This window comes from Sebastes umbrosus, chromosome 21 (genome assembly GCF_015220745.1).
Source record: "Sebastes umbrosus isolate fSebUmb1 chromosome 21, fSebUmb1.pri, whole genome shotgun sequence".
Taxonomy (NCBI): domain Eukaryota; kingdom Metazoa; phylum Chordata; class Actinopteri; order Perciformes; family Sebastidae; genus Sebastes; species Sebastes umbrosus.
This window is the reverse complement of record NC_051289.1, coordinates 26,085,791-26,099,629: the sequence shown is the minus strand read 5'-3', so window position 1 is coordinate 26,099,629 and position 13,839 is coordinate 26,085,791. Positions and strand designations below refer to the sequence as shown.

Here is a 13,839-nt window from a genome sequence, read left to right as displayed (position 1 = left end):
AACAATGCTCATAAAATATGGATATAAATAAAAAAAGGAAGATCACTCAAGTAAAAGCAAAGTAGAATCTAAGACATGAAATAGTAAAATGTAAAATACAGGGCTTAAATATAAACATAAATAAATATTAAATAAGTAATGTGAGTGTAAATTTGTGGTAGACAGTATTTCAAACGGATAAACTGAATGTAAACAGGAATGTAGAATGTATATGCATGATGAGAAGTAATACATGTATGTATACACAGAGGTGTAAAACAGTAATAGAGTATATAGAGCTAAAGTGAGACCAGAGAACTAACAAGAGATCCCCAATGAGCAGAGCCTTAGACAGAACCCGGCTCAGGGGTGAAGCTGTCCCTGACCTTGGTGGTGGTGGTGCGGGACCAGATGCTGTGATACTGTCTGGGTGGACAGGTCCTCCATGGGTGGCAGCTCCGTCCTGGTGATGTGCTGAGCAGTTTTCACCGCCATCTGTAGGGCGTTGTGGTTGAGGGCGGTGCAGCCGCCGTACCAGGTGGTGGTAGAAGTTCCATCATTCTTTTACTTCTATCTATCTACCTTTTCATGTTTATTTTATTTTACTTTATTTTATCTTACTCTTTTTAATCTTGCCTTAATTTGATTTGCACCCTGACTGACTGACAGCCACCCCGCCACCCCCCACCCCCCCTCCCCACCCTACCTCTCTCAAGCGCACACACTGTACACAGTCACCTGATATTGATCTTGCCCAGTTATGTTGGCTTTTTTAAAGTTTTCTTTCTTTCTTTGTTTATTTATTTTTTATCTATTTATTTTTCATTAATTTATTTATTTTAACCGTTTTTTGTTTTTTTTTTCCTCTCCATTGTGTTTTATCCATATTTAATTTAATTTTATTTTGTTATAAGGAAAAAAAATATATAAAAAAAAAAGAAAAACAAAACCTCCTCAACTGGCCGGGCATGGGCCATGCTGCCTCAGCACCAACTGGGCTCCTCCATCTCCTCTCTCCTCCCTCCAATGACTGCCTATGGATAGAAAAGGGCAAAAGCCCTGAGCTATCAACCAGGCTCACGAATTTACGATACGATACCTGTACAAGTTGCAGAGTACCCTATAGAGTCCATGTTGAACCTCCTCAGCCTGCGGAGGAAGAAGAGCCGCTGTCTTCCTGTCTTGGTGATGGTGGTCCAGGTCAGGTCCAGGTCAGGCCCTCACTGATGTGAACCCAGAGGAACCTGAAGCTGCTGTATCTCTCCACTGTAGTCTCATTGATGGAGATGGGGGCGTGTCCTTCTCTCTGTCGCTTCCTGTAGTCCACAATCAGCTCATTGGTTTAGCTGACGTTGAGATGGAGGTTGATGTCCTGGCAACAAGACGTCAGGGCTCTGACCTCCTCTCTGTCGGTCGTGTCATCAGCAAACTTAATGATGGTGTCGGAGCTGTGTGTGGCCACGCATTCGTGTGAGAACAGGCGGTGGCTGCGGCTCAGAGGTAGAGCGGGTCGCTGTATTGATGCTATTGAGTCATGAAATGACAAATTGAGCTAAAACATTTGTGTTTTTTATATTGGAAGTGTTTATTTGTGTTTGATTTGCGAGGAAAACGTTCCCATACCATATCTGTGCTAGTGAATGTGCCACTGTATTGGCATATGTAAGGCACATGAGAATTCGTAGGAATATTCCAAACTCAACTTTCAATTGTGCCTTGCCTGACTACAATTGGACATTACAAAACTTTGTAGCGTTGAAATCCCATGTTTACAGACATCATAAAGCAGGACAATGTGTGGTTGGGCCCAGATTATGTGGTGTAACTGAGCTAACATGTCATGTTGACTTGTGCAGTGACACTTGTGACAATTTGATAATTTTTTTCAGAGTCTGATATGGGTGTTCATTGCCTTACACTAAATCAGAAAAGCTACTGCTGTGTTGACAAAGACAACCTGCTTGATTACTATCCCTTGCCTGAATACATTGTGGGTGGCATGACATTAATAGTTCTCCATTCTGTCCTCTCATTGTAGGTCAATGTCTACTTTAGATGAAGAAATCTGGGGAATCATCCTCAAGACGTTGCCCAATCTTTCTGAAGAGACTAAATTGCAACTAATTTCTAGGCTTCAATGCTCTGGCTAAGAATCAAAGGAAGACCTGAAATATGTATATAAGAAAGACTTGGCTGACGTCTTGCCTGTTATTCAGCTCCGGAAGCTGTTGGATGCATTTAAATCCGGTAATGTAAATGTAAATCAATGTAATATTCAAGGCTTGAAATGAATAATAACAACCAGCTTACATTGGTAGATTTTGGCTGTGTGCATAAGATATTTAATTCTACAAGCCACTTTGTCAGGTCGCCATCTCACTCATTCACTAATGTGTTCTTTTCTTTTTTTAGAGACAGAGATGGTCACTCTAGATCTCCAACCTAGGCATTTCACATCAACACAGCCTTTTTTGTCTTAAATGATGTACGTGTAATCATATTCTTGTTCTCCTTACCACTAAATGTGCTGTATTACACTTCAAAAATGTGTCTATTCCTGCTGTAAAACACTGCAGAAAAACTACTATTTATGTAAACGAGAAGGGAACAAGTTCTCATGTCCCAGGGCAGGAGTGTTCCTTTAGGATATAGGATCAGTTTAGCCTTTTAAGGTTACTGTGTTTAAAACGGTCAGCAGAATCGGAGCAGACTCTAAATCTGTTCTATTGTGAGAGGACTCGGAGCCTCGTCTTTATGTTTTAAGAGACCTGTTGAAGTTAATTTGGAAAACTTTGTTTTGAAACGCTGACTTAAAGGGTAACATTAGTATTTTTCAACCCTATTTTCCCATGTTTTTGTGTCTAAGTGACTAACTGGGACAACATTATGGAAAGGACCTTACACAGAAAAGAAATGTTTTTCTTAACTTTTGCTTTCTGTTTGTTATTGTGTATCTCGCTCAGAGAAGTCTCGTTCTGAAATCCCGTGTCTCATCCACATTCTCAAAATCATCTAAATATTCAGCCATGATATTGAAAATCTTTTAGAAAACACTAAGCTACACTTTGTGTTCTCCAACACAACAAACTGACAACACCGGTGTCCCGTGATACTCCTCTCTCCAACTCTCACTCACATTAGCACCGTTGTCTCTTCCGGCAACAAGTCACATGACACAATAACAAACAGAAAGCAAAAGGTAAGAAAAACATTTTATTTCTCTGTAGGGTCCTTTCCATAATGTTGTCAGTCACATATAATAACAATCTGTGCCTGTCAGTGGCAAAAACAAGCACTTTTAGTGGACCTACATCGATGGTGAGGAGTTGCCCCGAGCGATTAGATTGCAGCCCATTTAGCAGCTGGCATCTGCAGCGTCCTCCTTCAATACTGGACCAATTTAAAAAAAAAAAAAAAAAAAAAATTGTTGTCCCCATTCTTCAATTAGACACAAAAACATAGGAAAATAGGGTCCAGGTTGAAAGATACCAAAGTTACCCTTTAAGCTAAAACTGTGGGTCAGAATTTGTGCAGTGTTCTTGAAGGGATTTTCATTGGTTATTGCACATGTTTACTTGATATACTGACAAATTGTGTAGTTTGTATTGAAAATGCAGCGATACTCGCAGTCGCAAGATGTATCATTCACTCAAGTTTATTAAAAACTTGATTAGTGTTATGATACATGATGAATGCGTGTTAGTTATGTTTGTTCATATCATCAAAGTAAGTATTTTTTAAATAAATGTTGGGTTAAAAAAGTAATCTTTTACTTGCTAAGACTCTTCTTTTCTATAGAATGTTTTATTTCTGCATTTTAGTTAACAAGATCATCCATATATGTTGTTTAGGATATCACATTAAAATTGATATTCAAGGTCTCAGAAAAGGCAGTACTGCCAGTAATACACTTTATTCACAAAAATGACCACTGTTTTTGGGCTTATGGTGAAATTCCATTGCTAATGTAGAAAAACAATATTGTATTGGCTACCCTGCTGCCACTACATTCAATAAAATACAGCACTATACAGTGTTTTAGTACATTGTATTATAACAGTAATACAATTAAATTCACAGTAAGCCAACTGTAGACTACTGGCAACCCTGCTGCCAGTAGTCTACTGTTAAATCAAGAACGTACAGCAATGTACTGTAATTCTGTATGCAATATATTGCAATACTGCAATATTTTACAGTGTTGCACTGGTGCCCCCAGAACTTGGTCTTGAAGTGGTGCAACGTTATCCAGTGCGAGTTAGGAAGCCACCCACTTATCTCGAGAACTATGTTCTTGCAGAGGTAGAAAAGTTCAGTGTTCATGTAAAAAAAGGAGAGGAAAATATGTTTAGACTTTGGGGGGAGGGAATGATGTAATGTGAATGTTATTTCCAGTTAGGCTTTGAGATGACCACTGCAGGGGGGGGGGGGCTTAGGTGGGGTCCTTAAGCCATGGGCACACTACCAACGTCAGGAGCGCATGCCGTCTGCGTCGCGTGGTGGCTGCGTGATGCAGGAGTCTGGTGTCGGCTGCCTGTCAGCTGTGTTTCTGCTGATGCTGTCAGCCCTTTCTTTCTGCATAGAGTTTGCCTTTTAATGGCCATTTAACTTCATGATAAATCTAATTCATATTTATTTTAGACAGAGAAAGGTTCAGAAACGTGTGGTAATTAGTAAATAATAGTAATAATCCACAATTAAAACTCCGTACTGTATTCATTTATGATGCTTTCCAAGTCACTGCTTGTTCCACATCACTGTCCGGCACATATTTCAGAATAAAAGCCTCATGTTAACAAATGAAGGAATTCTGTGCAAAGAAAACCCGCTTTAGGGCTTTTATTTCAAAATGCGGGCAGTGTGTCCACTCTAAGCTGTTAACATGGACGCCGAAATAAAAAACAACACGCCACGCAGCCGCCACGCGCGTCTCATGCGGGCAGTGTGTCCACCACTTTAGAGTCAGCGCAATTAGGCAGTTGCAGAAGAGAGTGGTGTTTGTAGGAGGAGGTCGTTTCATGTTAATAAAGGAATTAAACCGACATTATGGACCCTTCACTTTATTACAGTAGTGCTCTATTTGGTTCTGTTTGTCTTCTGCTTTGTTTGCAGTCTGAATTAAATCTAATTCATAAAAAATGCAAACATCTCATACACCAGCTCCTCCTTTATGACCCCCCCACCCCCCCCCCAATCCACACAACTACAATCTGTTATATGTTTTTAAAAATGCTTGATACGATGGACCGCAGGTGCTGGACCAAATTAAGAGCCGAAAATTACTATTTTTTATTTCAGCTCATTTGTAACCGTGAAGCAGAATTGCCTTTTCAATAACTGCATTAAAAAATTAAAAAACACACAGCATGACAGACAAATGATGACATGAAAACAGAGCAGAAGTGTTAATGTTGTATTTATGATCACCCAGAGTAACACTATACCGGCGGAGCGTAGTGGATTACAGGCTGTATTGCTTGAGATTACATTCATTAGTTTCATGCTTGGTGTCATTTTATCTGCACTTAGCAAAGCTTCATGTCTATAAGCACAGTTAATACGGCTGAAAGGGAAAAAGAAAAATCACGTCGACTTTGAAAGCGGAAACAAGTGGGTGTATTTTTAGACTCTTTGGAGCATGATAAGTCAGTGCGTTTCAACCTGTGCTGCACGAGAAATGGCAACGCAAAGGCATAGTGACGTGCGGACAGCATTCAGACAGGTCCCCGCTGCGCCGGCTGCAGTGTGTGTTGCTCCGGCCCCTCGGCTGCTGCCATTTTGTCTTCACAGTGTGACATGGAACCTAAGCACAGCTCCGACCTGAGAGGGAGGGGGAGCGGTCACGCTTGACCTTTCTGTGTTTCCCAGTAAATCAAGACTACTCTTCATATCTAATGATGCAGAAACAGTCAAACATGACCTTTGAAGTTACAATACTGTACTGTGGCAGCGCGATGCCCCCCCCCACTCCTCCACCCCTCCACCCCTGCACCCTCAGTATCCACCGGCACATACATGGATTGCTGATTTCCACACTTACACAGCTCCCAAATCAAGACAAATGGTTAGACGCGCTAAACATAATCAGTATGTAATTGACATTGATTTGCGAGATTAAGCGCGGAAAGTGTTGCGAGGAGCAGGGAGGGATGGATCGGGGGTGTTGGTTAGGGCATAGATACATATTGTAGGAAGGTGTTAGGATTTTCAGCTTTACGTGGGAGTTTGATCAGCTGTTTAAACAAGCTTACTGAGGCATGGCTTATAGCTGTTTACTGTCGGGGAAGGAAATGCAACTCCTCCAGTTGTTGCATTAAAGACGGAGGGATGAAAACACAAAGAGGAATAAAGATGGACGGAGACGTAGAAAAGGGCAGACGGGATGTAGAGACGGAGGGATAGAGGTTTATGCTGCCAATCATTGGTGGAATACCATAACAGCCATCCATCTCTCTTCATTACCAGCCCTTGTCTTTCTTGCCCGGTGGCCGTAATGTCTGTCTTTACTGCTGGGGGGGGGGCCTCGCCCATCTGCTGTCATCTCCGAGCTTGTTAGGATGTATAGCCCTCATCAAAAGGAGAATCATGGGGGCATTTCACTGCGCTGCATAAACATCCATTAACCTCCCCCCCGACCCCCCAGTTCCCTTCACTGTCATTACTGTTGGGCCTGAGAGAACGGGGGACGGAGGGGAAGAGCAGAGAGGCCGATAGGTGAAAAAATTAGAAGACCGAAGAAGAAAAGGGCTCAACGACGGCACGTCATCCTTGTCGTTATGTAGAAATAACGTGTTAGTGTTTGAATCCCCCCCCCAGTTATTCCTGGATAATTGGCTGCTGGGAAGGGAGGGCGGGCTGTGTGTGTGTGTGTGTGTGTGTGTGTGTGTGTGTGTGCGTGTGTGTTGGGGGCACTTGTTATGAAGGCAATTATTCCACCAAACTAATTAAATATTTTTCCTCACATATAGTTGTCACGTTATGTTGTCATGTTATTATATTCAACACAAACCATGATCTTTTTTCTAACCATAACCAAAAACCTTTGTTGCCTAAACCTAACCGATCATTTCACAACGTTAACCACGCGGCATTGTGTGTTTCTGCAAGCATGATACGAGGCTGATGATATGAACAGATTTATGAAATGTATTTTTGGTTAAAAGCATCCCGTGGTTTGCAGAAACATACAATGCCAACATTTTTTCTGGCGACTGGATTGCCTAGAGGAGGCCCAACAATCAGCAACAATAATCAGGCCTTACAGGGACTCTTTGTAAGAATCAGAAATTGCTTGTTAACAGCGACACCTGTGGCCGTTAAGTCAACGAAAGAGCAGAGTACAGCAGAGACTCCGCTCCTGGAGACCAAAGCTACGGTCTCCCCCGCGTCCTCCGACCGCGGCCAACACTGTTTAACAGACGATCTTCACTAGATACAACCAAGAGGTTTTGGTGCTTCACTGTAGTTTGTGTTGGAGTCTGGGTCTGAACAGCGTAGCCACACGCGAGCGCGCATGAGACACCGACCAGCAATGATTTATACGTGTAAGAAGTTACAAACAGTCCCTTAAAAGAGCAACTTATTGATGGAGCATTGCACTCCCATTACACTGTCAGATTCCCAACAGACAGTTTAAGTAAAGAAAGGATCAAAATAAATGCAGCAAAACCAGAGATATTGTCATTTTGACTCCACACGTTTCTTCCTTGTTAAAACCTGGGGCCTATAGAACGCTACAGGAATAATCCTAAAACCCAGTAATGAGTTAGCATTTTAGCACTTCCGGTTCCCTCGTCTGGAAGTCGATGGGTTTTTAGTTAGATGGCTAAAATAAGGTCTGTGGTTAACACAAGCTGAAGAGATTTTAACGTTTTGTTCTACGATATATAAAATAAGTCAGTAAATATCCCACTCGTGAACTTTGAAGCCTTTATGTGTCTTAAAACAGGCGGTTGCCAACAAGTGGCTAAATGAGACTCCTAAACGTCATCACGCTGACTCGTCCTCCTTTACAGCCTCGATGTGTATACTCACGCTCATGTGACCGTGGTGTAGTTCATTTATGACAATTAATTAAAAAGTACTAGTATTAAAAACTAGTACTTTCATATCACATTTTCCTTTAAGCATTTGTCATATTATCAACTGTTCAAGTTAATGTTACATCTTTACAAAACGTTTGCTTCCGTATCATCAGATAAGAGGTAGCTAACATTCCTTATTGTTAGCTAATTGATAAAAGTTAATGTTAGCTAACGTTCCTTATTGTTAGCTAATTGATATAAGCTAATGTTAGCTAACGTTCCTTATTGTTAGCTAATTGATATAAGCTAATGTTAGCTAACGTTCCTTATTCTTAGCTAATTGATATAAGTTAATGTTAGCTAACGTTCCTTATTGTTAGCTAATTGATATAAGCTAATGTTAGCTAACGTTCCTTATTGTTAGCTAATTGATATAAGTTAATGTTAGCTAACGTTCCTTATTGTTAGCTAATTGATATAAGCTAATGTTAGCTAACGTTCGTTATTTTTAATGTAACACTTATTAAGGATCAACAGTAGGGATGTCACGAGTACCGATACTTCGGTACCAAGTCGATGCCAAAATTCTAAAAACGTGACGGTACTCGTTTACTACAGTACCAAAGGTACCGTACGATGCCTGCAGGGTCCGAAATTAACAAGTGCCAAATGCGGGTGGATTTTCCGTTTGGCGAGCAACTCTTCGAAGGCTTCTGTCCTCTGCTCTCTGTGTGTCGGAGTTTGACACACACGCACACACACACAACAGCGTCGAGATGTTGGGTTTGTTTACTTTTTCAGAGATCCTTTATTAATTTGTTCGAGAAAAGGACTCACTCGTGTGGAAATAACTGAACTAATAACTTCATTGATTCGCCTGAGAAGAGAACTCACTCGGAGGGGGGGAAACTGAACCGAACTAAAAAAACTGAACCTCTATCTTTTCTTGTCCACTGCAAAATCTCTGAAAAGTGGTCCTTTTTTTATTGTCATCAAAATATAACACTAGCATTTTAAATAAATATTTAATGGTCTAATGGTCTGTCACCATTTCAATGAACTTAAACTACTGCTTGCAATCTGAGGATATATAGAGAGAGTGTGTGTGTGCGTGTACAGCCTCTGCTGTTTTCTTACAGTCATCGAGCTATACCTGAAGAATAAAGTCTCATCATTTTCCTTTTTTTTTTTTTACCGTGGTATCGAATTTAGTATCGAGAATCGTGGAAATTCACTGGTATTGGTATCGACTACTAGAGTTCTGGTACCGTGACATCCCTAATCAATAGTAAATGCTACAATATGAGAATGTGAGATAATATATGGGCTAGCATAGGGGCTAGGTTTGACCACTGGAGCACAGTGGAATGTTTAAAGGAGACTCAGAGGCAGGGATTTAAATGCAAAAATATACTATACTTCTATACTTTAGTAGTATAGAAATATGAGAAAAGATTTGTCACAATTATAACAAAGGAAATACTGCAATATCAAGTTCACAATATCTCAACTTTACCTTGGGTGCACCCTTTCATTTTCCGTATCAACCCTAAATTCAAGTTTAGGTTTCAAAATTCACATCCAGTTCAAACACTCATGATAACCAAAAAATAATAATATCAAAAAATGTACAAACAGCATTCACTGAAGGAGGATATCCTACTACTCAGCCACTAACACACAGTTCCTGGAATGAAATTGTAAGTTCACATGTTGAATCAAGTCGAAGTCCAATAAAAAGAGGTCCCAAAAAAATAGGAATGAGCTCAGAGTTCTATAAATGAGGAAAAAACAAAGTCTGGGGTGTTCAGTGTTCAGAGTTCCAGGGGCAAGTGTGTGGGAAAGAGGGGGAATTGTTTGATAGGGCTGAGTGTGAGGGTGTCTGCAGAGACTGGGCCTACCACACCGCAGAGTGCAGCAGGACCTGTCCAGGGACCACAGGATCTCTTAGGTCTCTCCTCTCTAGATCTAGGTGGGATAGCTCGCCATCTACATCACTGGAAGGTCCAAGGCACAAAACAAACCAAAAAGAAAAAACCTGACCTGTCAACAGACAGGGTTAGAGAAATATCATGAGTATCAATTATCTATCTATTTTGTCTGTAGTTACATCATGTAATTTGCATTGACACAAACTTTAAATTAAATCATTATATTTTTGTACTTGCCCTTTAACATGGCAAGTTATAGATCAAAACAGTTTCGCTGCCATAGAAATCAGCAAAAAGTTACATAAAGTGCAAAATAAAATTACTTCCATTCATGGAATAACCTTGTAAATAAACAGCTTGTACCTACACAATATTTCAGTACAATGACTCCATTAATGCAAAATCAAATGAAATCCCTCATTGAAATGAAATGATCATGCTCACCGATTTCTGTGCTGAGAAGGCTGGACGAGGACAAACCGACGGCGTCCAGGCAGAAAACCACGAGGTGTCTACATGAACATACAGTATAGCTGTACTGACCTTGCAATGCGTTCCCTCTAGCAGAGCTAGACAGTCAGTTAACATTCAAAGTCCTCCAATAAACACACAAGGCTTGACTTTTCTTGTATTTTAATGGTTGGTATCCTCTTCTGGATTTACTTTGGTTGTAAAACTGAAACATTACAAAAATAAGGACATAAGTCAGGTAACATAGTACACAATCATTAACGCATCCATATAGGCTAGAAAGTAGGAATTACACTCATAATTATGATAACAATACACAATTTCTACCAAATATAAAGCAGCACTGTAATGTATGAAAGAACACAGCTCAAAAAACCACAGCAACTTCACCACACAGTCAATACTGAGCAGAACTAGCTACCCGCTGTAGCCTAACCGCTAGGTAGCAGAGTACATGTTTTACCAAAACTATAAAAAACATACTAACATAATATTCCTATACAAGAGCGGCTTGCTAATTATTTAAACATATTACTTACAGACAAATGTTCCCTGAGGCAGAAGCATGTAGAAACACTTTCAGCAGCACACAATATGAACTAACACAAATGAATCACAAGTTTTTCAATGTTTTAACCTTTTTTAGCTCACTTTTTAACTTATTTAACTTATAATTTATTTAAATTACAAAATTAACTTCAAAGGCAGCATAATAGCTAATGAGGCTAATGTAACTTCAATGCCTTTTTCTTACTGCTTAAATCACATCAGATAAATTAGCTTTCATTGTGGATGAAATTACAATGAAATAAAAGGTTAATGGACCGTTTGTATTAGCCGGCTTCTTGAAGCAGTAAACAAGGAAACGTTTTCATCGAGGGAAAGTCACGGGGATGTCCGCACTTCCAAGCGCGAGCAGTTAGCCTGCGGCTAATTAGCAGCTAACAACAGCAAACGAGATGACTAACTCACTTGTATTTACTTTCAACTACCGACCACTGCCGTTTTACAGTCTCCAGTAGTGATGTTAGGTGCTGTGTCAAGACTTCGGAGCGCGTGTCGAGTAATCCAGGAAGTTTTCCGCGATGCGCGTATCGAGATCGTTTTAGACCAATGACGTCATTGATGACGTCCGAAGCCTCGCTGCCCGGCCGTACCGTGTGACTGGTTCATGAAGTGGTTCAGATCTTCACTGGTTAAACCAACGCCACTTTCCAGAAGTGACACAGGACACTAATATTACCCCTCCTGCCATTATTATATATTATATTACACTACACTACAATACAATTATTGACCAAAGGATTGGTTTATACCAGGGCTGTCCAAAGTGGGGCCCGCGGGCCAAAGTTTGCCCGCCATCAGGTTTGATTTGGCCCGCCAGATGTTAGCAAATTATTTTTTTTTATTTAAAGACCCAACCGAATTTACTGTCTTTTGGAGGCCGTACCAGGCTCGGGTTTATGGTTAGAAGATAGTGGCATCATATGAAACTAGAAAATCACTGTCACTGTGACATCATCAGTGACATGATGGAATGTTGTCACTTATGATGTCACATAAACTGTGACATCATAAGTGACATCGCGGAACGTCATCGAAAATGTACTTATAGAACCACCTTTACGCCCATCAATCACAGATCAAAAAAGAAGTGTTTTTTGACAATACCACGCGTAGGACGTCAGGCCACTCGCAGACAGGGACCGAAGACCGAAGACTCGCAGGTCCTCCACTGTCAGCAGACGGAGGGTTGCCCGACGCAGACGCTAGACAACGCCATTAACCACGAAGGGAAAGCATTAATGCATTAAGCATTAATGCTTTTCAATTGTCTTAGTGTTTTTTTCTAGGTAGCATATTTTACTTTATTTAGATTGTTTTAATTAACAATCACATAGTAGTATTCATGAACACAAAGGGTCATTTGCCTTAGTGCTTTTTTTTTAGGTAGTATATTTTACTGTATTTAGATTTTTTTAATTAACATTAACATAGTTGTATTCACAGTTCCCTTGATGAAGTCAATGATCTCTGTCATTCAGACTAAGCTAACATTCCCGTGACATCATCAGTGGTTTCATCTGTGAGATCATAAATGATCATGTCACATAAACTGTGACCTCATCAGTGACATCACAGTTTGTCGTTGCGTCCAAAATTCCATACTTACATGCTATTTAGTACGCTAAACAGTATGTGAGATATTTCAGTAGGTCCGAAACCTTAGTATAAAACCTATAGTACGCAAATTGCATACTATTTCCTGTAAAATATTACAGTATGCAACTTTGAACATTACGGTGGCGTAAATATCCCACAATGCAATGCGGTAGTGAAGACAACGTTCATAATAGACGTCGACAGACAGCTCTGTAACATCAATAAAACTTCAATTTAAATGTAAATATAAGATTTCACTTTGCTCGGTTTAATAAATATTTGAAATGAATTCAGACTTTGCATCTCACAAACCGTCGATTCTAACACATGAGGTTGGCACAGGTTACCATGGTTATGCGTCTCCAACCAGCAAGGGGGAAGTAATGACGTAACTTACTTCTCAGTGTGACTGAAAAGACACATACTACTGTTTATTCACACAAAAGTATGTTGAACTTACTATTGTACTATCATACCTATTATGAAGTTGTTGTTTTTTTTTTTTAAATTAACATCAACATAGTAGGAGTCATAGTTCCTCTGATGAAGTCAATGATCTCTGTCATTCAGATTAAACTAACATTACTGTGACATCGTCATTGAGATCATGGAATGTTGCCTCTGTGACATCATAAATGATTATGTTACATAAACTGCAACATTATCATTGAGATCATGGAATGTTGCCTCTGTGACATCATCAATGATGATGCCACAGGAATGTCTATTCTGATCTATATGACAGCATTCTATCACGCTCTTTATGATGCTATTGTATTCTACTCTATATCAAAGCATTTGATCAGCAATTGTGATATTTTTTGCCGCTATATATGACAGCATTCTTTACCGCTCTAATGTCATTACGACTAATCAAAATGCAATTGTGGATATCTTTAATATTAATTCCAGATAGTCAAGCTTAGCTATTAAATGTTAAAACAGCTTGCCATAGAATTGTCCAACGCAGACGCTAGGCAATGCCAATAAACATGTAGTCCAAACATCAAAATGACGGTGCCCTTCATTTTTATAAAGGTCCCATATGTTTACATGCTGTAATGTTAAAAAAAACAACTTTATTTTCCTCATGCTGTCTGCCTGACTCTACCTGTATTCACCCTCTGTCTGAAACGCTCCGTTTTAGTGCATTTCAATGGATCTGTAACATAATTGCGTTGCTAGGCAACAGTTTAGATCCATGTTTACTTTCTCGATTTGTGACATCACACAGGCATAGTACTCCTGACTGCTTGTTTAAACCTGCTTAA

At 40.0% G+C, this 13,839-nt stretch overlaps 1 long non-coding RNA gene across 1 annotated transcript; it reads right to left on the bottom strand.

Annotated features, from left to right (window-relative positions):
- Nucleotides 1–9,514: 9,514 nt before the first annotated feature.
- On the bottom strand, nucleotides 9,515–13,094 carry LOC119480361. Its single transcript, XR_005204895.1, has 3 exons — nucleotides 13,045–13,094; nucleotides 10,379–10,610; nucleotides 9,515–10,046 (listed from the first exon to the last, which is right to left on the bottom strand). It is a non-coding gene; the product is annotated as an uncharacterized LOC119480361 (long non-coding RNA).
- Between the last annotated feature and the right edge of the window lie 745 nt (nucleotides 13,095–13,839).